This window comes from Triturus cristatus, chromosome 1_1 (genome assembly GCF_964204655.1).
Source record: "Triturus cristatus chromosome 1_1, aTriCri1.1, whole genome shotgun sequence".
Classification (NCBI taxonomy): Eukaryota; Metazoa; Chordata; class Amphibia; order Caudata; family Salamandridae; genus Triturus; species Triturus cristatus.
This window is the reverse complement of record NC_140579.1, coordinates 1,094,902,254-1,094,927,535: the sequence shown is the minus strand read 5'-3', so window position 1 is coordinate 1,094,927,535 and position 25,282 is coordinate 1,094,902,254.

Sequence of the window (25,282 nt, the reverse complement as noted above, 5' to 3'; positions counted from 1 at the left end):
TGTAAAATTACAATGCCTTTTATTTATGTTTTGGTTTTAAAACAAATAAAAGGCATTGTCATTTACAACGTCAGTAGCATAAACTCGCATAAAAGCAGTGTGTGGAGTGCAGCAGTGTGCGGCGTGCAGCAGTGTGTGGCGTGCAGCAGTGTGTGACGTGCAGCAGTGTGAGGCGTGCAGCAGTGTGAGGCGTGCAGCAGTGTGCGGCGTGCAGCAGTGTGTGGCGTGCAGCAGTGTGTGGCGTGCAGCAGTGTGCGGCGTGCAGCAGTGTGACGTGCAGCAGTGTTTTGTGTAGCAGTGTGAGGCATGCAGCACTGTGTGGCGTGCAGCGGCGTGCAGCAGTGTGCGGCGTGCAGCAGTGTGCAGCGTGCAGCAGTGTGTGGCGTGCAGCTGTGTGCTGCGTGCAGCAGTGTCGTGCAGCATGCAGCAGTGAGTAATGCAGCAGTGTGCAGCAGTGTGTGGCATGCAGCAGTGTGCGGCGTGCAGCAGTGTGTGCCGTGCAGCAGTGTGTGGCGTGCAGCAGTGTTTCGTGTAGCAGTGTGCGGCGTGTAGCAGTGTGTGGCGTGCAGCAGTGTGTGGCATGCAGAAGTGTGTGGCGTGCAGCAGTGTGATGTGTAGCAGTCTGCGGCATGCATCAGTGTGCAGCGTGCAGCAGTGTGCAGCAGTGTGCGGCATGCAGCAGTGTGCTGCGTGCAGCAGTGTGCTGCATGCAGCAGTGTGTGGCGTGCAGCAGTGTGTGGGATGCAGCAGTGTGTGGCGTGCAGCGGCATGCAGCAGTGTGTGGCGTGCAGCAGTGTGTGGCGTGTAGCAGTGTGCAGCGTGCAGCAGTGTGAGGCGTGCAGCAGTGTGTGGCGTGCAGCAGTGTGTGGCATGCAGCAGTGTGTGGCATGCAGCAGTGTGAGGCGTGCAGCAGTGTGAGGCGTGCAGCAGTATTTCGTGTAGCAGTGTGAGACATGCAGCAGTGTGTGGCATGCAGCAGTGTGCGGTGTGCAGCAGTGTGTGGCATGCAGCAGTGTTTCGTGTAGCAGTGTGAGGCATGCAGCAGTGTGTGGCGTGCAGCAGTGTGTGGCGTGCAGCAGTGTTTCGTGTAGCAGTGTGCGGCGTGCAGCAGTGTGCGGCATGCAGCAGTGTGCTGCGTGAAGCAGTGTGCGGCGTGCAGCAGTGTGTGGCGTGCAGCAGTGTGTGGCATGCAGCGGCATGCAGCAGTGTGTGGCGTGCAGCAGTGTGTGGCGTGTAGCAGTGTGCAGCATGCAGCAGTGTGCGGCGTGCAGCAGTGTGAGGCGTGCAGCAGTGTGAGGCGTGCAGCAGTGTGAGGCGTGCAGCAGTGTGAGGCGTGCATCAGTGTGTGGCATGCAGCAGTGCATGGCATGCAGCAGTGTGAGGCGTGCAGCAGTGTGCGGCGTGCAGCAGTGTGCGGCGTGCAGCAGTGTCGTGCAGCATGCAGCAGTGAGTAATGCAGCAGTGTGCAGCAGTGTGTGGCGTGCAGCAGTGCGCGGCATGCAGCAGTATGTGCCGTGCAGCAGTGTGTGGCATGCAGCAGTGTTTCTTGTAGCAGTGTGCGGCGTGCAGCTGTGTGAGGCGTGCAGCAGTGTGAGGCGTGCAGCAGTGTTTCACGTAGCAGTGTGAGGCATGCAGCAGTGTGTGGCGTGCATCAGTGTTTCGTGTAGCATTGTGCGGCATGCAGCAGTGTGTGGCGTGCAGCAGTGTGTGGCGTGCAGCAGTGTGAGTCGTGCAGCAGTATTTCGTGTAGCAGTGTGAGGCGTGCAGCAGTGTGTGGCATGCAGCAGTGTGAGGCGTGCAGCAGTGTTTCGTGTAGCAGTGTCAGGCATGCAGCAGTGTGTGGCGTGCAGCAGTGTTTCGTGTAGCATTGTGCAGCGTGCAGCAGTGTGTGGCGTGCAGCAGTGTGTGGCGTGCAGCAGTGTGTGGCGTGCAGCAGTGTTTCTTGTAGCAGTGTGCGGCATGCAGCAGTGTGAGGCGTGCAGCAGTGTGAGGCGTGCAGCAGTGTTTCGCGTAGCAGTGTGAGGCATGCAGCAGTGTGTGGCGTGCACCAGTGTTTCGTGTAGCATTGTGCGGCATGCAGCAGTGTGTGGCGTGCAGCAGTGTGTGGTGTGCAGCAGTGTGAGGCATGCAGCAGTGTTTCATGTAGCAGTGTGAGGCGTGCAGCAGTGTGTGGCGTGCAGCAGTGTGAGGTGTGCAGCAGTGTTTAGTGTAGCAGTGTGAGGCATGCAGCACTGTGTGGTGTGCAGCAGTGTTTCGTGTAGCATTGTGCGGCGTGCAGCAGTGTGTGGCATGCAGCAGTGTGTGGCGTGCAGCAGTGTGGCTTGCAGTAGTGTGTGGCATGCATCAGTGTGTGGCGTGCAGCAGTGTTTTGTGTAGCAGTGTGCGGCGTGCAGCAGTGTGTGGCGTGCAGCAGTGTGTGGCCTGCAGCAGTGTGTGGCATGCAGTGGCATGCAGCAGTGTGTGGCGTGCAGCAGTGTGTGGCGTGTAGCAGTGTGCGGCGTGCAGCAGTGTGCAGCATGCAGCAGTGTGCGGCGTGCAGCAGTGTGCGGCGTGCAGCAGTGTGAGGCGTGCAGCAGTGTGAGGAGTGCAGCAGTGTGTGGCATGCAGCAGTGTGTGGCATGCAGCAGTGTGCGGCGTGCAGCAGTGTCGTTCAGCATGCAGCAGTGAGTAGTGCAGCAGTGTGTGGCGTGCAGCAGTGTGCGGCATGCAGCAGTGTGTGCCGTGCAGCAGTGTGTGGCGTGCAGCAGTGTGTGGCGTGCAGCAGTGTGTGGCTTGCAGCAGTGTGTGGCGTGCAGCAATGTGTGGTGTGCAGCAGTGTTTTGTGTAGCAGTGTGAGGCATGCAGCACTGTGTGGCGTGCAGCGGCGTGCAGCAGTGTGCGGCGTGCAGCAGTGTGCTGCGTGCAGCAGTGTCGTGCAGCATGCAGCAGTGAGTAATGCAGCAGTGTGCAGCAGTGTGCGGCGTGCAGCAGTGTGTGCCGTGCAGCAGTGTGTGGGGTGCAGCAGTGTTTCGTGTAGCATTGTGCGGTGTGCAGCAGTGTGTGGCATGCAGCAGTGTGTGACGTGCAGCAGTGTGGCGTGCAGCAGTGTGTGGTGTGCAGCAGTGTGTGGCGTGCAGCAGTGTTTCGTGTAGCAGTGTGCGGCGTGCAGCAGTGTGCGGCGTGCAGCAGTGTACGGCGTGCAGCAGTGTGCTGTGTGCAGCAGTGTGTGGCGTGAAGCAGTGTGTGGCATGCAGCAGTGTGTGGTGTGCAGCGTCATGCGGCAGTGTGTGGCGTGCAGCAGTGTGTGGCATGTAGCAGTGTGTGGCATGTAGCAGTGTGCAGCGTACAGCAGTGTGTGGCGTGCAGCAGTGTGAGGCGTGCAGCAGTGTGCGGCGTGCAGCAATGTGAGGCGTGCAGCAGTGTGAGGCGTGCAGCAGTGTGAGGCATGCAGCAGTGTGTGACGTGCAGCAGTGTGTGGCGTGCAGCAGTGTGAGGCGTGCAGCAGTGTGCGGCGTGCAGCAGTGTCATGCAGCATGCAGCAGTGAGTAATGCAGCAGTGTGCAGCAGTGTGCGGTGTGCAGCAGTGTGTGCCGTGCAGCAGTGTGTGGCGTGCAGCAGTGTTTCATGTAGCATTGTGCGGCGTGCAGCAGTGTGTGGTGTGCAGCAGTGTGTGGCGTGCAGCAGTGTGTGGCGTGCAGCAGTGTGTGGTGTGCAGCAGTGTTTCGTGTAGGAGTGTGCGGCGTGCAGCAGTGTGAGGTGTGCAGCAGTGTGAGGCGTGCAGCAGTGTTTCGTGTAGCAGTGTGAGGCATGCAGCAGTGTGTGGCATGCAGCTTTTTTTCGTGTAGCATTGTGCGGCGTGCAGCAGTGTGTGGCATGCAGCAGTGTGTGGCGTGCAGCAGTGTGTGGCGTGCAGCAGTGTGAGGTGTGCAGCAGTGTTTCGTGTAGCAGTGTGAGGCATGCAGCACTGTGTGGCATGCAGCGGCGTGCAGCAGTGTTTCATGTAGCATTGTACGGCGTGCAGCAGTGTGTAGCGTGCAGCAGTGTGTGGCATGCAGCAGTGTGTGGCATGCAGCAGTGTGTGGCATGCAGCAGTGTTTCATGTAGCAGTGTGCGGCATGCAGCAGTGTGCGGCGTGCAGCAGTGTGCGGCGTGCAGCAGTGTGTGGCGTGAAGCGGCATGCAGCAGTGTGTGGCGTGCAGCAGTGTGTAGCGTGTAGCAGTGTGCGGCATGCAGCAGTGTGCGGCGTGCAGCAGTGTGAGGTGTGCAGCAGTGTGCGGCATGCAGCAGGGTGAGGCGTGCAGCAGTGTGAGGCATGCAGCAGTGTGTGGCGTGCAGCAGTGTGAGGCGTGCAGCAGTGTGCGGCGTGCAGCAGTGTGAGGCGTGCAGCAGTGTGTGGCATGCAGCAGTGTGTGGCGTGCAGCATTGTGCGGCGTGCAGCAGTGTGTGGCGTGCAGCAGTGTATGCCATGCAGCAGCGTGTGGCGTGCAGCAGTGTGTGGCATGCAGCAGTGTTTCGTGTAGCAGTGTGCGACGTGCAGCAGTGTGAGGCATGCAGCACTGTGAGGCTTGCAGCAGTGTTTCGTGTAGCAGTGTGAGGCATGCAGCAGTGTGTGGCGTGCAGAAATGTTTCGTGTAGCATTGTGCGGCGTGCAGCAGTGTGCGGCGTGCAGCAGTGTGTGGCGTGTACCAGTGTTTCGTGTAGCATTGTGCGGCATGCAGCAGTGTGTGGCGTGCAGCAGTGTGTGGCGTGCAGCAGTGTGAGTCGTGCAGCAGTGTTTCGTGTAGCAGTGTGAGGCGTGCAGCAGTGTGTGACATGCAGCAGTGTGAGGCGTGCAGCAGTGTTTCGTGTAGCAGTGTGAGGCATGCAGCAGTGTGTGGCGTGCAGCAGTGTTTCGTGTAGCATTGTGCAGCGTGCAGCAGTGTGTGGCGTGCAGCAGTGTGTGGCATGCAGCAGTGTGTGGCGTGCAGCAGTGTTTCTTGTAGCAGTGTGCGGCATGCAGCTGTGTGAGGCGTGCAGCAGTGTGAGGCGTGCAGCAGTGTTTCGCGTAGCAGTGTGAGGCATGCAGCAGTGTGTGGCGTGCACCAGTGTTTCGTGTAGCATTGTGTGGCATGCAGCAGTGTGTGGCGTGCAGCAGTGTGTGGCGTGCAGCAGTGTGAGGCATGCAGCAGTGTTTCGTGTAGCAGTGTGAGGCGTGCAGCAGTGTGTGGCGTGCAGCAGTGTGAGGCATGCAGCAGTGTTTAGTGTAGCAGTGTGAAGCATGCAGCACTGTGTGGCGTGCAGCAGTGTTTCGTGTAGCATTGTGCGGCGTGCAGCAGTGTGTGGCATGCAGCAGTGTGTGGCGTGCAGCAGTGTGGCTTGCAGCAGTGTGTGGCATGCATCAGTGTGTGGCGTGCAGCAGTGTTTTGTGTAGCAGTGTGCGGCGTGCAGCAGTGTGTGGCGTGCAGCAGTGTGTGGCCTGCAGCAGTGTGTGGCATGCAGCGGCATGCAGCAGTGTGTGGCGTGCAGCAGTGTGTGGTGTGTAGCAGTGTGCGGCGTGCAGCAGTGTGCGGCGTGCAGCAGTGTGAGGCGTGCAGCAGTGTGAGGAGTGCAGCAGTGTGTGGCGTGCAGCAGTGTGTGGCATGCAGCAGTGTGCGGCGTGCAGCAGTGTCGTTCAGCATGCAGCAGTGAGTAATGCAGCAGTGTGCAGCAGTGTGTGGCGTGCAGCAGTGTGCGGCATGCAGCAGTGTGTGCCGTGCAGCAGTGTGTGGTGTGCAGCAGTGTGTGGCGTGCAGCAGTGTGTGGCTTGCAGCAGTGTGTGGCGTGCAGCAGTGTGTGGCGTGCAGCAGTGTTTCGTGTAGCAGTGTGAGGCATGCAGCACTGTGTGGCGTGCAGCGGCGTGCAGCAGTGTGCGGCGTGCAGCAGTGTGCTGCGTGCAGCAGTGTCGTGCAGCATGCAGCAGTGAGTAATGCAGCAGTGTGCAGCAGTGTGCGGCGTGCAGCAGTGTGCGGCGTGCAGAGGCATGCAGCAGTGTGTGGCGTGCAGCAGTGTGTGGCGTGTAGCAGTGTGCGGCGTGCAGCAGTGTGCGGCGTGCAGCAGTGTGAGGCGTGCAGCAGTGTGAGGAGTGCAGCAGTGTGTGGCGTGCAGCAGTGTGTGGCATGCAGCAGTGTGCGGCGTGCAGCAGTGTCGTTCAGCATGCAGCAGTGAGTAATGCAGCAGTGTGCAGCAGTGTGTGGCGTGCAGCAGTGTGCGGCATGCAGCAGTGTGTGCCGTGCAGCAGTGTGTGGCGTGCAGCAGTGTGTGGCGTGCAGCAGTGTGTGGCTTGCAGCAGTGTGTGGCGTGCAGCAGTGTGTGGCGTGCAGCAGTGTTTCGTGTAGCAGTGTGAGGCATGCAGCACTGTGTGGCGTGCAGCGGCGTGCAGCAGTGTGCGGCGTGCAGCAGTGTGCTGCGTGCAGCAGTGTCGTGCAGCATGCAGCAGTGAGTAATGCAGCAGTGTGCAGCAGTGTGTGGCGTGCAGCAGTGTGCGGCGTGCAGCAGTGTGTGCCGTGCAGCAGTGTGTGGGGTGCAGCAGTGTTTCGTGTAGCATTGTGCGGTGTGCAGCAGTGTGTGGCATGCAGCAGTGTGTGACGTGCAGCAGTGTGGCGTGCAGCAGTGTGTGGTGTGCATCAGTGTGTGGCGTGCAGCAGTGTTTCGTGTAGCAGTGTGCGGCGTGCAGCAGTGTGCGGCGTGCAGCAGTGTACGGCGTGCAGCAGTGTGCTGTGTGCAGCAGTGTGTGGCGTGAAGCAGTGTGTGGCATGCAGCAGTGTGTGGTGTGCAGCGTCATGCGGCAGTGTGTGGCGTGCAGCAGTGTGTGGCATGTAGCAGTGTGTGGCATGTAGCAGTGTGCAGCGTACAGCAGTGTGCGGCGTGCAGCAGTGTGAGGCGTGCAGCAGTGTGCGGCATGCAGCAATGTGAGGCATGCAGCAGTGTGAGGCGTGCAGCAGTGTGAGGCATGCAGCAGTGTGTGACGTGCAGCAGTGTGTGGTGTGCAGCAGTGTGAGGCGTGCAGCAGTGTGCGGCGTGCAGCAGTGTCATGCAGCATGCAGCAGTGAGTAATGCAGCAGTGTGCAGCAGTGTGCGGTGTGCAGCAGTGTGTGCCGTGCAGCAGTGTGTGGCGTGCAGCAGTGTTTCATGTAGCATTGTGCGGCGTGCAGCAGTGTGTGGTGTGCAGCAGTGTGTGGCGTGCAGCAGTGTGTGGCGTGCAGCAGTGTGTGGTGTGAAGCAGTATTTCGTGTAGGAGTGTGCGGCGTGCAGCAGTGTGAGGCGTGCAGCAGTGTGAGGCGTGCAACAGTGTTTCGTGTAGCAGTGTGAGGCATGCAGCAGTGTGTGGCATGCAGCATTTTTTCGTGTAGCATTGTGCGGCGTGCAGCAGTGTGTGGCGTGCAGCAGTGTGTGGCGTGCAGCAGTGTGTGGCGTGCAGCAGTGTGAGGTGTGCAGCAGTGTTTCGTGCAGCAGTGTGAGGCATGCAGCACTGTGTGGCATGCAGCGGCGTGCAGCAGTGTTTCGTGTAGCATTGTACAGCGTGCAGCAGTGTGTGGCGTGCAGCAGTGTGTGGCATGCAGCAGTGTGTGGCATGCAGCAGTGTGTGGCGTGCAGCAGTGTTTCATGTAGCAGTGTGCGGCGTGCAGCAGTGTGCGGCGTGCAGCAGTGTGTGACGTGAAGCGGCATGCAGCAGTGTGTGGCGTGCAGCAGTGTGTAGCGTGTAGCAGTGTGCGGCGTGCAGCAGTGTGCGGCATGCAGCAGTGTGCGGCGTGCAGCAATGTGAGGCGTGCAGCAGTGTGCGGCATGCAGCAGTGTGAGGCGTGCAGCAGTGTGAGGCGTGCAGCAGTGTGTGGCGTGCAGCAGTGTGAGGCGTGCAGCAGTGTGTGGCGTGCAGCAGTGTGAGGCGTGCAGCAGTGTGTGGCATGCAGCAGTGTTTCGTGTAGCAGTGTGCGACGTGCAGCAGTGTGAGGCGTGCAGCACTGTGAGGCATGCAGCAGTGTTTCGTGTAGCAGTGTGAGGCATGCAGCAGTGTGTGGCGTGCAGAAATGTTTCGTGTAGCATTGTGCGGCGTGCAGCAGTGTGCGGCGTGCAGCAGTGTGTGGCGTGCAGCAGTGTGTGGCGTGCAGCAGTGTGAGGCGTGCAGCAGTGTTTCGTGTAGCAGTGTGAGGCATGCAGCACTGTGTGGCGTGCAGCGGCGTGCAGCAGTGTGCTGTGTGCAGCAGTGTCGTGCAGCATGCAGCAGTGAGTAATGCAGCAGTGTGCAGCAGTGTGTGGCCTGCAGCAGTGTGCGGCGTGCAGCAGTGTGTGCCGTGCAGCAGTGTGAGGTGTTCAGCAGTGTTTCTTGCAGCAGTGTGAGGCGTGCAGCAGTGTGCGGCGTGCAGCAGTGTGCGGCGTGCAGCAGTGTGTAGTGCAGCAGTGTGTAATGCAGCAGTGTGCGCAGCAGTGTGTGGCGTGCGGTAGTGTGCGGCATGCAGCAGTGTGCGGCGTGCAGCAGTGTGTGGCGTGCAGCAGTGTGTGGCGTGCAGCAGTGTGTGGCGTGGTTTGTAAACAACAAGAAATGCGGACATCAAAGGAAGGGTGGGAGGGAACGAGCATATGGGGTGTGAGTTATAATGAAAGTTAATTGTTGTAAGCGGGGATGCAGGAAGTGAGGCCGAGCGCGCGCTGGCGAAAGCAGTCTGCTGCTTTCAAGTCCGATGCCAGATGCCAGCTTCGCCCTTGAATGCCTCACATGCACTGGCCATGAACCGCATTCCTAAGGTCTTGTGCCCCTTACTAAATCTCTCTGAATGCATGAGGTGGCGCACGCGCAGGAAGTAGCTGGTGGCAAATGGAATGCGCGTGGTTGTGCTTACGCAATAGCCAGGCGAGACCTAAAAACGACCTGCCAAGAATGGTCTAAGAGCTAAAAACCAACGCGGATCACCGGGGTACACAATTGCGGGATCAGTCAGGTGCGGAATTTGAGCTTACCGGGGCTTCCAACCACAAAGTCGTCTGTCAGTCGGTTACGCAAGGACTAAGGAGTAACCCAGCGAGGTTGATATCGGCACACGCTGAGCGAGAGTTTATATAAAGACAGCGCTCCAAAATAAAACGCAAACTATTCATGGTCACATGATGTAAGATAGAGTCTAAAATAGGACAGGGAAACGGAGCAGCCGCACCATCTTGGAATGGTCTAAAACGCTCCCGTTATAAGGCAAAAATGTTACGAGGAGAATCATAAAAAGGTACGGCTAATTGAAAATCCCTAAACTGCACAATTCGAGGTGATGATATTGGGTGCAGTGGTCTGGGGTGCAAATGTTTACTTCACGCTATAGCTTGCAGAGATGGTAGAGTTCTGCCTCTGTACATATGCCCCATGATTAGGGTATGACAAGCATGCGCTCTCTGCCCACCTGTTCAACAATGAATCGAGGTGGTAAACTACAATACGATGTAAACCACAGAAAGATAGTTTTTCACAATAAGACACCCTGATTAAACGAATGGGCAGGGGGTCGTTACGCTATGCAGCTGGAACCAACATGCGGAAAAGGTTCTTTTCATATGCTCCCTTTGAAACAAGTTTTTTTGAGCAAAGAGTCACCCAACTACAGTGGCTCAAAAGGCACAGAGGAAAAATAGCAAGTCTGACTTAGGAGAGGGTGCAATGTGTTGCAGAAGATAATTCTCCTATATCTGGTATATTAGAGGTGGTAAGTCTAGTTTGTGTACTGGCGGTCATTTACCATCAATAGTGAGCTAAGTAACTCAACGTGTATGTTATCCTACGTGGGGATCAATAAGAGGGTAACATAAATGCAAAGAGGTCATAATGACCTGCATCACGAGTTTGCATGACTAGAGTGGTGGGCCAACAGTTGTGTCATACCAAAGTAAGTAAACTGTCTCATTTGGGAGGTTGGTCCTTTGCTTACCTAGGTCCTCTTCTGTGGAATTCCCTTCCCCTATTTCTTAGGAAGGAAACAGTTTTCAGCAATTTTCGTAAACACTTAAAACTGTGGTTATTTAAACAGTAGATTGCGGATAGCTTGGGTTGCTCTTTCTATTTTCCTGTATAGCGGCGCTGGGGAACCTTTTAAGTAGCTTTGCACCTTATAAGATTAGTAAATAAATAAAATAAATAAATAGATGAAATGAGATTGGTACATAAGATGAAGGGTCCACTAAAGAATAAAAGATGCATGATGACAGCCATCAAGATGCTAAGGAAGACTTGTTTTACCGGATTCTAGTTACATTCCAAACAATGTCTTCATTCAGTCCCTGTTTAACACTATTCAAGGTAAAAATCCGAAAAGTTTCTCTTTTTTTCGAGTGGTTTCAACAGGGGCGCCTGCTTGGCACTTCACTTTCTCCAGAATACACCACCTAAGGTCCATTTCTGAGTGTTGTTTATCTAGGAAATGTTGGGCTAGTGGGGCCATGGTCTTGCGCGTACTAATGGCAGATTTATGTTCACTATATCTTATGCGGAACTCGCGCGCTGTCTCAACAATATAAGCCAGATCGCATGGACACAGTAACATGTATATAATGTTATGGCTCCTGCAATTAGTAAGATCTCTTAGCTTTTATGTTATAGCCCTTATAAAACAGGGAATCCGTGATTATGGCCAGGTCACAGGCATGGAATGATCCACATTTATGATTACCTAGAACTCGAGGTAAACCAGTGATGGTGGTCTGATGTAGGGTACTATGTGGTAAAGGTCTTGTGTGCACCAGTATATCGCGCAAGTTGCGATTTCTCCTGTAGACCACCAAGGGTGGTTGTAGCTGAGATTCATTCTCATTAGTGTTTAAAATCTTCCAATTCTTGTGAATAATGTTCTTGATCTTATAATTAAGTTGGGAATAGTTGATGACACATGTAACTTGGTCTTGAGATGAGCGGTGTGTCCCTTGTAGAAGGGCATCACGATTGTAATACTTAGCCCTTTTGAATGCTTGTCTGACTAACCTATGAGGATAACCCCTATCCAGCAGCCGTAGCTTAAGTGCATCTCCATGTTTGTGAAAGTTGTCCATGATAGTGCAATTATGCCGCACCCGCAAGAATTCCCCAAAAGTAATTGAATATTTCTGACAGTTGAGGTGAAAGCTCTGGTATTGCAATTTGGTGTTTTTATCTGTGGGCTTCCTGAATAGACTAACTTGTAGTGTGTTGTTTGATCCAGAAATCAAAATGTCCAAGAATTCGAACTGATTTGGACTAAATTTGGCAGTGAACTTGAGATTGCTATCGCTAGCACTGAGCCACAAAATGTACTCTTGCAGTGTGTCAATGTCACCTTTCCAAATGAAGAAAATGTCGTCAATGAACCGCCTCCATGTGCTGACATTTTCAAAAAAGGGAGCCGCTTCATTGAAGACATTTGTGAGCACCCATGTAGGTGTTTGCTATGCTCGGAGCACAGGAAGCCCCCATGCTTGTCCCCCGTACTTGTTGGTAGATAAGTGCATTGAAGTCAAAGAAATTGTTCATTAGAACTATCTCCAAACATTCGAGAATGAAAACATCAGGGGGAATATTATCAAGGACGACGTTAAAAATTATCGCCGGTTTAGCAGCAGAAAACTGCAGCTAAAGCGGCGATAATGGGCTTGATAATATGCCCATGAGAATTCCAATAGAAGTCCATGTTCTGGTATGAACATGGGCTTCTATTGGAATTCTCCAGGGCATATTATCAAGCCTATTATCGCCGCTAGTTTTCTGCCGCTAAACCGGCGATAATTTTAATGCCGTCCTTGATAATATGCCCCTCGGTCTTGCTCCTGGGGACCTCTGGAGAAGAGATGCCAATGCCTGCAATGCTTGACACTGAGGGATGTTTGTGTACAACGCCTTAATGTCAAGCGTTACTAGTATTTCAGTATTAGGGTTATATGGCATACCTTGGTTGCAAGGTTTGACAATCAGATCACTATTGTGTTTGATCTTGTTTAGAGCCAAGTTGTCTGTCTGAGATAAATTACTACGTGTGATAGAAGGATGTTTAGTAATACAAGCTATTTCTTTGATTACATTTTGCTCAAAGATGTTAACCTCAGGTTGGTGTAAAATGAGAAGGAGGTTTGCATTTCGATTGGTTATCTTCATTGTGGTCCGTGGGTCTGTCCAAGAAGAATTTCTTAAGTCTCACTTTCCTGAAAAAAGCAAACAGGTCTTCATGTAGCTTGAAGGAGTCAAGACGAATACTAGGGACAAATGAGAGGCCATGGCTGAGAAAACACACACGGGAATTCTTTTTGTGAATTGAACACAAGTCTTTTTATATATAAATCAAAGTAAAAAAGGAGTACAGGTAAACCATTGGTTTGAGCAATACTTCATGAAAAAAGGGGGTTACATCAAATCCGCATTTCATCAAGAGACATCTATTCCAATGCAATTTAAACAGAAACTAATCTCATTCTTGAGACCATAATCAACTGTGTATAGCAAATAATCTGAAAATAGATGATAGAGTCGACGTTTCGGTCTTGGGTGGTGTCAATCCGTCAGACCATCTTCAGGACAATTATTGCATAAAAAAGACCCCTATGTGAACATAATACAAACAGTTACAAAGATGTCAACATGATTGTGCTGTCAATATTTAATACATCTAAATTTAAAACAACCCGTGTGCGAAGAGTGATCTTCTTAATGTTTTCTAAAGCATATCTTGTCACTGTCTTACAAAAGTTATCTACAGGACAGTTATCAATTTTATATATTGAATGTTAACCTAAGTATAGAGACACATTCTAGCGATGAAAGAAAACATGCTTACTTCATAAATCACAGAAATTTCACGATACTCGTTTTAAAATCGTGGTATGGACGTTTCTAGTTGGTGCTGTAACCAAAGCAGAAAGCACAGCATTTAACACAAATGAATCATTAATAATAATTTTGGAAGAAAGGCCAAGTAGTTAAAGCAAATCCTACCGGATAGTCTTCAACATTTCTGACAGCAAAAAGTCTAAGCGCGAGGGAATCCTTCCTCGTATGATTTCACAGCTGTGTGGCAAAACTGAAAATGCCACAATATCAACCAATGATTTATATCTACACTGTCTATTCTATGTATAGACAACGGTGTCTGTCAGAGAGGTGCTATTAATCAAGCAATTTAATATTTAGACAGTGCATATAACTCTTAATGTTAGCTTTAATTATGATCAATTGATCAAAAACAATCTCTGCAGTGTTATTCTATGACTAGCACAGCACCTATGTAAGTCAAAATCACATAAGAGTCTGGCACATGAGATTGCTGTGTATAAAGACTATATTAACACAAACACTGGAATTGTGTACAAATTACAAAAACTGAAGTATATCTACTTCTGAGCTGTCAACCAACTATTGGATATTATATTTGGTGAGGCTCTGGATCGAGTTTGAAACTCGTATGGTGACAAGAAATAGTGCACATTGGCAGAGCCATAAAAATGTAACACCCATCTGAAACTATTCGGTGTCGCTCACAGAACACCATTTCTGGGTGTAGCTACTGACGTCATATATCCAATGGATGTCAAATTATTGAGTAGTCGCCAATATATTTATTGCATTGGTGTCACGACATTCATAGGGCAGAACTACACATTTTTCATGCCTTGTATCAAGTTGTAAGCAGGGGGAATCTACCGGGGGAAGATAGTGGTCCATATTTATGGAGTCCAACGGCAACAGGACGGGAGTCTTAATGGAACATGCCAGTTGAGCATTGGGCTAAACACTCAATGTAACTTAATACCCGTCTTTGACTGTCTCAATCAATTTCGATAATGTAATGTTGTGACCTCATGTGTGTAACTGACCAGCCTAGATACATTTCTTAACTTGAGGGCACAGATGTTGAAAACTCAATTACTAGGAAGCTATCCCATGTGAGGTTGGTGAAAAAGTCAGGAATCTCTATTGCAAAAGACAGAGTAACGGACTATGAAAAAAGCCAGATCAACTTACATGTCTTGTAGAGAAATACAGACACACGAAGGTCTGTCCGTGTCAGGAAAGCCTAATTTACCTGATGGCTATTAGGTGTTTATAAAGCCGAGCGGTAAGGGGGCGGAAACCATTGTGATTGAAACCGGAAATACATCTAGTCAGCTGAACGATGTAATGGGGCGGCCATCTTTGACTACCTTGGTTCTTTTAACTTATCGTGCACTCTATTTCGGCGATCAGTACATTCAAACTTTGATTGAAAAGATATAAAATTTGGGGTTTGTAAATTTGGAACTAAGGTGTATCGGATATTGGTCAAGTCAAATCTGAACAACCTGATTCAACTTATGGTCATTCAACTACTCATACAACCAACGAGTAGAAGAAACGAGAATCGTTATAAATGGAACCTCAGAAACGTCCAGTCGGCAAAATGATGTAGTGGAGGGGCCATCTTTGACTACCTCGGTTCTTATAAATGTTGGTAAACTGCGTTTTAGTAAACGTTTCATCCCGCCTATGGTGAGAAAATTGTGAAGCTTACGATTGGTTTATTTGTACCTCGAGAATTCAACCATAGCTCAGTGCGGTATTCGATGTTTCAAATGAATAATTCAAAATCGCAAAACAGTGAATTGAAAAACATTACAAGTTGACAGTATTGATTTTGACAAATCATATTTGTAGAGACATATCACGATTCTAAAGTCCTCAATTATATCAAGGTCACATTTACAGAAACTGTTGCATGTATTGACCGCCATATACATGTATGTAAATGGGGTAACTCTAATGCGTTCTATGTAGAAACGACCTTATTTTCTATATCTGTGACACACGTTGTGTAAACTCACACTTTTGCATTTGATTGTGGACATATCTTTTATGTGACAGAATCATATTATATAAACTTGTGTTTTACAACAAACTTACATAAAATACTGTGTTTGTGTTCATATAGTCTTTATACACAGCAATCTCATGTGCCAGACTCATATGTGATTTTGACTTACATAGGTGCTGTGCTAGTCATAGAATAACACTGCAGAGATTGTTTTTGATCAATTGATCATAATTAAAGCTAAATCAAATACAGTTGATCGCACTCTGCTCGTCACACCAGCAAGTTGCCAATGTAGTGGCGACGGCGAGTACACCTATGCCACGGTGTGTATAAAACAGTATGTGTCGCATTAGCCATCCCTGGACACGTGTTTTGAGGTAGTTGCCTCTCGTCAGCAGGGAGCAGGTAAGTATATAGGGGTGCCGCGTGGACTGCCAAAAAGTAATTAAAACAGGTAGAGTACCTCTCATGGCGCGCAGGTGCAGGTCCCAGGCTCGTCAGCCCGTTGGCTCAAGGGAGCCGTAAATAAATCAAATACAGTTGGTCGCACTCTGCTCGTCACACCAGCAAGTTGCCCCAAGGAACTGTGGTCAATGTAGTGGCGACGGCGAGTACGCCTATGCCACGGTGTGTATAAAAAAGTATGTGTCGCATTAGCCATCCCTGGACACGTGTTTCGAGGTAGTTGCCTCTCGTCAGCAGGGAGCAGGTAAGTGTATAGGGGTGCCGCGTGGACTGCCAAAAAGTAATTAAAACAGGTAGAGTACCTCTCATGGCGCGCAGGTGCAGGTCCAAGGCTCGTCAGCCCGTTGGCTCAAGGGAGCCGTAAATAAATCAAATACAGTTGGTCGCACTCTGCTCGTCACACCAGCAAGTTGCCCCAAGGAGCTGTGGCATAGGCGTACTCGCCGTCGCCACTACATTGACCACAGTTCCTTGGGGCAACTTGCTGGTGTGACGAGCAGAGTGCGACCAACTGTATTTTATTTATTTACGGCTCCCTTGAGCCAACGGGCTGACGAGCCTTGGACCTGCACCTGCACCTGCGCGCCATGAGAGGTACTCTACCTGTTTTAATTACTTTTTGGCAGTCCACGCGGCACCCCTATACACTTACCTGCTCCCTGCTGACGAGAGGCAACTACCTCGAAACACGTGTCCAGGGATGGCTAATGCGACACATACTTTTCTAGACACACCGTGGCATAGGCGTACTCGCCGTCGCCACTACATTGACGACAGTTCCTTGGGGCAACTTGCTGGTGTGACGAGCAGAGTGCGACCAACTGTATTTGATTTATTTACGGCTCCCTTGAGCCAACGGGCTGACGAGCCTTGGACCTGCACCTGCGCGCCATGAGAGGTACTCTACCTGTTTTAATTACTTTTTGGCAGTCCACGCGGCACCCCTATACACTTACCTGCTCCCTGCTGACGAGAGGCAACTACCTCGAAACACGTGTCCAGGGATGGCTAATGCGACACATACTTTTCTATACACACCGTGGCATAGGCGTACTCGCCGTCGCCACTACATTGACCACAGTTCCTTGGGGCAACTTGCTGGTGTGACGAGCAGAGTGCGACCAACTGTATTTGATTTATTTACGGCTCCCTTGAGCCAACGGGCTGACGAGCCTTGGACCTGCACCTGCGCGCCATGAGAGGTACTCTACCTGTTTTAATTACTTTTTGGAAGTCCACGCGGCACCCCTATACACTTACCTGCTCCCTGCTGACGAGAGGCAACTACCTCGAAACAAGTGTCCAGGGATGGCTAATGCGACACATACTTTTTTATACACACCGTGGCATAGGCGTACTCGCCGTCGCCACTACATTGACCACAGTTCCTTGGGGCAACTTGCTGGTGTGACAAGCAGAGTGCGACCAACTGTATTTGATTTATTTACGGCTCCCTTGAGCCAACGGGCTGACGAGCCTTGGACCTGCACCTGCGCGCCATGAGAGGTACTCTACCTGTTTTAATTACTTTTTGGCAGTCCACGCGGCACTCCTATACACTTACCTGCTCCCTGCTGACGAGAGGCAACTACCTCGAAACACGTGTCCAGGGATGGCTAATGCGACACATACTTTTTTATACACACTGTGGCATAGGCGTACTCGCCGTCGCCACTACATTGACCACAGTTCCTTGGGGCAACTTGCTGGTGTGACGAGCAGAGTGCGACCAACTGTATTTGACATAATTAAAGCTAACATTAAGAGTTATATGCACTGTCTAAATATTAAATTGCTTGATTAATAGCGCCTCTCTGACAGACACCGTTGTCTATACATAGAATAGACAGTGTAGATATAAATCATTGGTTGATATTGTGGCATTTTCAGTTTTGCCACACAGCTGTGAAATCATACGAGGAACGATTCCCTCGTGCTTAGACTTTTTGCTGTCAGAAATGTTGAAGACCATCCGGTAGGATTTGCTTTAACTACTTGGCCTTTCTTCCAAAATTATTATTAATGATTCATTTGTGTTAAATGCTGTGCTTTCTGCTTTGGTTACAGCACCAACTAGAAACGCCTATCCCATGATTTTAAAACGAGTATCGTGAAATTTCTGTGATTTATGAAGTAAGGATGTTTTCTTTCATCGCTAGAATGTGTCTCTACACTTAGGTTAACATTCGATATATAAAATTGATAACTGTCCTGTAGATAACTTTTGTAAGACAGTGATAAGATATGCTTTAGAAAACATTAAGAAGATCACTCTTCGCACACGGGTTGTTTTAAATTTAGATGTATTAAATATTGACAGCACAATCATGTTGACATCTTTGTAACTGTTTGTATTATGTTCACATAGGGGTCTTTTTTATGCAATAATTGTCCTGAAGATGGTCTGACGGATTGACACCACCCAAGACCGAAACGTCGACTCTAACATCTATTTTCAGATTATTTGCTATACACAGTTGATTATGTTCTCAAGAATGAGATTAGTCTCTGTTTAAATTGCAATGGAATAGATGTCTCTTGATGAAATGCGGATTTGATGTAACCCCCTTTTTTTCATGAAGTATTGCTCAAACCAATGGTTTACCTGTACTCCTTTTTTACTTTGATTTATATATAAAAAGACTTGTGTTCAATTCACAAAAAGAATTCCCGTGTGTGTGCTCTTTATATTTGACGACTATATCAGTTGATTGATATCCTTTCGGTGTTAATTTGTTTAAATACACCTACCAATACATTTTTTGAAATATACAACTAATTAGTTTGTTTCAAATAAAATCCCTTGTTGGCATTTTTACCTTTTCAATTCATCCGCCCAAGCCCTCAAGGGTATATTGGGTTTGCCCTTCATTTGCTCATGGCTGAGAACAGCACATTCTTCATTTGTGAGATTCTCAGTAAAAAAGGAGACTGACCAGGTAAAGATTGTTGTGCCATTTGTCTGCCCCTGTAAGGTCTAGGATTGTATTGGGCTCCTCCCATTTCATGGGGATTCTCATTGTCAGAATCTGATGAGTATGTATCAGAAAAGGTAATAACTCTTCTTCTATAGTTGTTTGTATTGGTTTGTTGGTTTGGACCTTGATAATAGGACGAATTCAGGTATGGGTATGCTTTCTCTTGAGTACACCACCTGATGTCCTTCTTCAATTTTTCTGTTTTTTTGTTGATCAAGTAGGTCTCAAAATCCTTCATGTCAGTATTTATCCTCTCCAGTCTTGCTTTTGCTTCTTAAAGAGCTGTCGAGGTGTTCAATTTATCTTCAAGTGACGCTATATGTTGGCTAAAAACAGCCATAACCTCGCTGTTTCAATTATTAAAATCATACAGTCCCTGGAGCAACGGTTCGCGATGAGGGACCACCGCTCCAGATACTTGCGGATTTCAACAAATAACGCCGAGACATTACGTACCCTCAAGCCTGACGGTGTGACTCCCGCTCGTGAGTATTCGAACATGTAATGTGCATGTGACTCCATGCGCTTGAGTTTTTTTCTAAGGTTCAACAGGCTATTCAATTCCCCATTATCTCCATGTTAATGTTCCTGTCCCCACCAAAGTGTCTGATGTGGACAGGAACCGTATGTCAGCACAGGAGCTGTGCGTTGTGGTTGTGTGCGGAGTTGAGTATTTGCGTACCTGTGGCGTTGTCCGCGACGGTGCATTATTTGCTGGTACTGGATGAGGTACAGCAGCGGAAAGGCTTAAAGAGCTAGATCCATAGCGGTCAGGACCGGGTGGAGGGGGCTGGGAGTCTGGTTTTGCACTCCCCTGTTGTACTTCTTCCGTCTTTGGGTGGGTGGATTCTCCGCGGCAGTGTGATGGGTTGTTTGAGGCATTGTGATTCATACGGCAGACGGGACGTCATTCCGCACGGCGGTGTGTCACTATTGGCTCGCTCTGCTGCGGTGGCGGGCACAGATTTCTGGCAGTTCACGTAAATCTGCAGCGGACGGAAAATGGGCTATGTTTGCCCATTGTAATATGGCGGGCGCGAGGACTGCTGCTGGAGTGTGGAAAAGGACATTTTCCGCCACCGCCAGCACCGTGGTTGTGCCTCCGCCTGCCATCCTAATGAGGCCCTAAGATTGGACCTGCTTGCCTTGAACCTAGGACCTTTTCTTGGCACAGTAAGTGAACCCAGCAGATCGTCTGCTAACTGCACTTGGTGTTGTAGTTCCCCTCCTCCAGCATTGTGACCTCTCTCTGGTGCAGTGGATGAACCCAGACATCAGCTGCATATCTCCACTTGGTGTAATAGGTCTCCTTCCCCCAGCACCTTGAGCTTTTCTGGGCTCAGTAGGTGAACACCATACATCATCTGCTAACTTCACCTGGTTTGGTAGGTTACCCTTCCCTAGCACTATGTCCTCTCCTTGGTGCAGTAGGCAGACCACTCACATCGTCTGCATATCTCCACTTGGTGTGGTAGGTGTCCTCGCCCAGCACCGTGACCTTTTCTTGGTGTAGTAGGTGAACCCAGCAGATCGTCTGCTAACTTTACTTGGTGTGGTAGCACCCCTGCCACAGCACCTTGACCTCTCCTTGGTGCAGTAGGTGGAATACTTACATTGTCTGTGCATCTCGATTTCGTGTGGTAGGCCCCCTTTCCCTAGCACTGTGTCCTCTCCTTGGGTAGTAGGCAGACTGCACACATTGTCTGTATATCTCCACTTGGTGTGGTAGGTGTCCTCTCCTAGCACCATGACCTTTTCTTGGCGCAGTAGGTGAACCCAGCAGATCGTCTGCTAACTTTACTTGGTGTGGTAGGGACCTTCCCCCAGCACCTTGACCTATCCTTGGTGCAGTAGGTATCCCACACACATCATTTGTGTATCTCCACTTGATGTGGTGAGTGTCCTCCCTCAGCAGCGGGGCCTCTCATAGTGCAGTAGGAGGAGCCTACACATCATCTACTAGCTTCACTTGATGTGGTAGGTCTCCTTCCACAGCACTGTGCCATCTCATTGGTGCATTAGACGGTCAGCACACATTGTTTGCGTATCTCCCTTGGTGAAGTAGGCCCCCTCCCCAGCATCATGACCTCTCCTTGATGCAGTAGGTGGAATGCACACATTTTCTGTGTATCTCCCCTTTATGTGGTTTGTCTCCTACGAGCACAATGCCCTCTCCTTGATGGTGACCCCACACTTTTTGTCTGTGTATCTTCATTTGGTACTGTAGATGTCCTCCCCCAGCACTGTGAACTCTCTTTGCTTTGGTATGCGAACAGCACACATCATCTGGGTATCTCCACTTAGTGTGGTAAGTTTCCTCTCCAAGCAACATGACCCCTCCTTGGTGTAGTAGGTGGACCCCACACATTTGCTGCTAGCTTCACTTGGTGTGGTAGAGCCCCTCCTCCAGCACTGTGACCTCTCCTTGGTGTGGTAGATGAACTGCACACATTGTCTGCATAGCTCCACTTGTTGTATTAGTTCTCCTGCTCTCCCCCCCCCAGCACCGTGACCTCTCCTTTATGCACTAGGTGAATGTCACACATCATCTGCTAACTTCACTTGGTGTGGTAGGTCCCCTCCCTTAGCACCGAGCCCCCTCCTTGGTGCAGTAAGTGAACCACCCACATCGTCTGTGGATCTCCATTTGTTGTGGTAGGTGTCCTTCCTAGGGGAGGGCACAGCTTGAGGAGTTGCACTACGAGGAATTCCGTGGAGTTGTTTAGAAACTCTGTGGAATCCTGTGAAGTTCTGCTCCGCCCTAGTCCACACCTGTTTGTTGAGAGGGGGGTGGACTTAATAGAGGTTCATATAGTCGCTGCCATGCCTACCTACTTAAAGTCAGCAAGTAAGGGGCAAGAATTGTCACATTTGCAACATTAAAAGGGGACTGAAAGAGAAAATGAAAGGTGTGCTTGCAACTGTTATTATAACAGGCCAATTGCTCGGCACAGAGCATAGCGTAGGGGGAGGTAAAAGTAAACGTGCACACTTCATTTAACTGAGAAATGTTCCTGCCTTAGAAAAGTAAAAATGGGATCACATATCCATTCCAGCCCCTCCCCTTGTACTATGTTGCTGTTACTGCCTCTGCTCACGAGTCACAAGTTCTGCGACCCGGACCAAATATACAAGCGATGTTCAGCCACAGCAAGGCAAAGCAGAGTAGGACACGGGTGACAGCCAGACGGGATTGTTCCTCCTGACCTTCCCATGGTGCGGGCTACGGTCCGAAGTGACTCCGGAACTCTCTCGTCAAGGCCGTGCCCGCAAGGAGGAGCAGAAAGTGAGCGAAACACAGGGCAAAGGGCGAAGGAAGCCGATAGCCAAATACAGCCCGGAAGAGTAGCCAGCGCCTCCATGGCGATCACCACATGTCAGCCAACCCTTCTGTCTCCCCTGTCATTCCTGTGCACTGCTCGCCGGTTAGCGTTAACCCCACTCTGCCGGTGGTGGGCGGAGTTTTGCTGGACTCCATGCTCCAAGCAGAGTACGGAATGGACAAAACTCTGTGAACTGTGCCGTTGGAGCAGAGCGGAGCTCACTGCCCACCCATAGTCCTTTCTCAGCACCGTGACCTTTCCTTGGTGCAGTAGGTGACCCTATCAGATCGTCTGCTAACTGTACATGGTGTGGTAGGACCCCTCCCCCAGCACCCTGACCTCTCCTTGGTGCAGTAGATGAGCCCACATATTGTCTGGATATCTCAACTTGGTGTAATATGTCTCCTGCCCCAGCCCGTGACCTTTCCTTAGTGGAGTATGTGAACGCCATACACCATCTGTTAACTTCACTTGGTGTGTTAGGTTCCCCCCCCGAGCACCTTGACATCTCCTTGGTGCAGTAGGTGGAATTCTCACATCCCAGTGACTTCTGTTTGGTGCACTAGGTGGACGCCACGCGTCGTCTGCTAACTTCCCTTTCTGTGTGAGGGCCCTGCTCCCAGCACTTTAATGCCTCCGTGGTGTGGTAAGGATGCCGCCATGTTCTCTGGTTACACACACTGGGGCAGATTTACAAGCCCCTTCCGCCACTTTTGCGTCACTTTTCCCATGTTAAAAATGACGCAAAAGTGGCGCAAGGGATTTGTAAATCTGCCCCACTGACTCCACTGTTGCGTAACTCCCCATCACGGAGAATGGCGCCCTGGCCGCTGTAGTGTCCTGAGAGATAGGGCACTAGGACCCAGATGAGGGCAGAGGGCAGGAGAGGTCACCGGACACCAGTTCCGGTCAGAGAGGGCGAGGGGCAGAACACAGGAAGCAGGGACCGAGACAAGACGTGCAGCATGCTGGCTGCAAACAATATATATAATAAAGCATTAGAAACTGACCTGGCTGTGTGGTGATCCTTGCAGCGAAGCGACGCGACAACTGGCGACGAGGCGGGATCGAAATCCACGCGTCGCGGCGACTGTCGGAGCCCACCCGGTCGCGGAAAGAAAATCGGAGCCAGGAGCCCACCCTGGTCCGAAGTGCCCAGAAGGAAAAAGAACATCGTTGCGGGAGCCCACCCCGGCGCTGCTAACAGAAGTAAGAGCAGTGCAATACTGAAACTGACGAGGCAAACGAAGGAAAGATTAAAATCCCTCCCATGCGTGAGTTTCAACGAACTCTCGCCAGAGGAGGCGGTCATTTTAAAGTCAAGCGAATTGAGCCAATCGGCGTCCAAGATAGACGGCGGCCATTTTGAAGGGTCAGGCAAAGTCCCGAACAGCGCGAAATCGCGTGAGAGTGCGGCGGCCATCTTGGAGTCAGGCAAATTGGGCCAATAGCAGCACAGGAAGGCCGGGAGGCCATTTTAAAGTCAGGCAAAAAAACCAAAAAAGGTCTAAATAAAAGGAAAACAACAAGAAAAAGGTGCCAAAGAAAGAAAATTGCACCAGAGGAACAAGAAGGAAGAGGAAAGAAACAAATAAATAAATAAAAGAAAGGAAGGATATGGGTGACGAAGAGACAAGGAGCACACAAGCTGTGTTCCGCAGGCCACTGCCATTTAACATATCAGAACCGCAAGCAGGCATCAGATGGGAGAGATGGCTACGACAATTTGAACGATACATGCGCGCAACGGACGTCGTAGAGAGCAAACAACTAGATCTGCTGGTCAACCTTGCGGGAGACGAAATAGAAGACTTAATGATGACACTACGAGTGAAAAAACGGCAGATTACAAAGGCGCGAAAGCGTGCCTCACGGAGAAATTCGACCCCCAACGCAACATTGATTTCGAAAGATACACGTTCCACACAGCATGCCAGCAACAAGAAGAGAGCATGGATGACTTCGCGACAAGGTTGCGGAAGTTGGTGACATACTGCGAATTCGATACATTTGACAATGAAGAAGCAATACGAACGCGCCTCATCGTAGGGTGTTTGTCAGTAGAGTTCAGAGCACGCATCCTAAAAGAACCAACAACACTTGAGAAAATACTGACGATGGCCCGCACAGAAGCACGGGCTACGGAACATGCCAAACAAATACAAATAGGCAAAGAAAAAGGAACATAGATGGCACATCGGATGACGGAAAATTTCAAAAGGAACGACAACAGGGAGCAACAACATCCCAGGAAACAAGCGGTCACATGCTACAGATGCAGCCTTGATTTCCCACACGTTGGCACCTGCCCAGCAATGGGCCAGTAATGCAGAAAATGCAACAGGGACAACCACTTCGCAAGCACCTGCATGAGCCGGCAATTCAGGAACGAGAGGGGACGAACAGCCAGACCAAGGACAACAGGCACCAGACACGCCAGACACATGGAGACAGCAGAGAGAGGCTCGTCGGAAGAGTCGGACGAACAGACGACGGCTGGGAGAGAAGCACGGCTATACCAAGTGTCCGACACACCAAAAGAAGGAAGACAGCAGGAACACATCCAGCTGGTGGAGAAACAGCAAATAAAAAAGACGGCCACAGTAGACATCGACGTCGGGCGCCACAGAACAAAACAGTGGTGCCACATGCAACATAATGTGCATGTCAGAGTACATGAAGATGAGAATAAAGCCAACGTTATCGCCATCAAAAGTAGATGTGTTCACGTGGGGATCAAAGACACCCGTCGAAAACATGGGCAAGTTCACTGAAACTTTAACATATCAGGACATGTCGAGAAGAGATACACGTGCTGAAGGGGGACATCCCAGCACCCTGCCTGCTGAGCAACGTCACGGCACAAGTCATGGGGCTGTTGGCTATGACATTTCACATGACAGAAAAAGAGAACATACTGCAAGAATATCAAGAAATACTGCAGGGACTGGGGAAGCTAAAAGACAAACAGGTTACCCTACACATAAACGAAGCGGTGAGACCAGTGGCACAGCATCACAGGAGAGTGCTGATTCACCTACAACCGCAAGTGGAAGAAAAAATAAATAACCTACTGCAGCAAGACATAATTGAGCCTGCAGATGGGCCGACACCGTGGGTATCACCGATTGTGTCAGTCCCGAAGAAAAATACGTCCAAAATACGGATCTGTGTGGACATGAGAATACCGAATACTGCAATATCGAGGGAACGTCATCCAGGACCTCATCTGAACGACATGATCAGCCGGCTGAAAGGGGCGTGCCGATTCTCAAAGCTAGATCTGTGCAAAGGGTATCACCAATTAGAGCTGGACCCACAGTCAAGGTACATAACGACATTCTCCACACACCTAGGACTATTCAGATACAAACGGCTCAATTTTGGTATCTCGTCAGCGGCCGAAATATTTCAGGAGACAATCAGACAGGTGATACAACCAGTGCACAACAGTTTCAACTACAGTGACGACATCCTAGTGTTTGGGAAATCGGACGGAGAACATGATAGCGCCCTAAGGCAAGTGTGCAAACAACTAAAGCAGGCTGGACTAACACTAAATGGAGAAAAGTGCGAGCTAGGGAGAAGAGAACTGATCTTCTTCGGGCACATATTCTCGGAAAAAGGGATGAGGCCTGATCCCAGCAAAGTGGAGACGCTGAAGAATACAAAGCCACCGTCAGATGTGGCAGAAATAAGATCATTCCTAGGACTGGCAAGCTACTGTGCCAGATACATA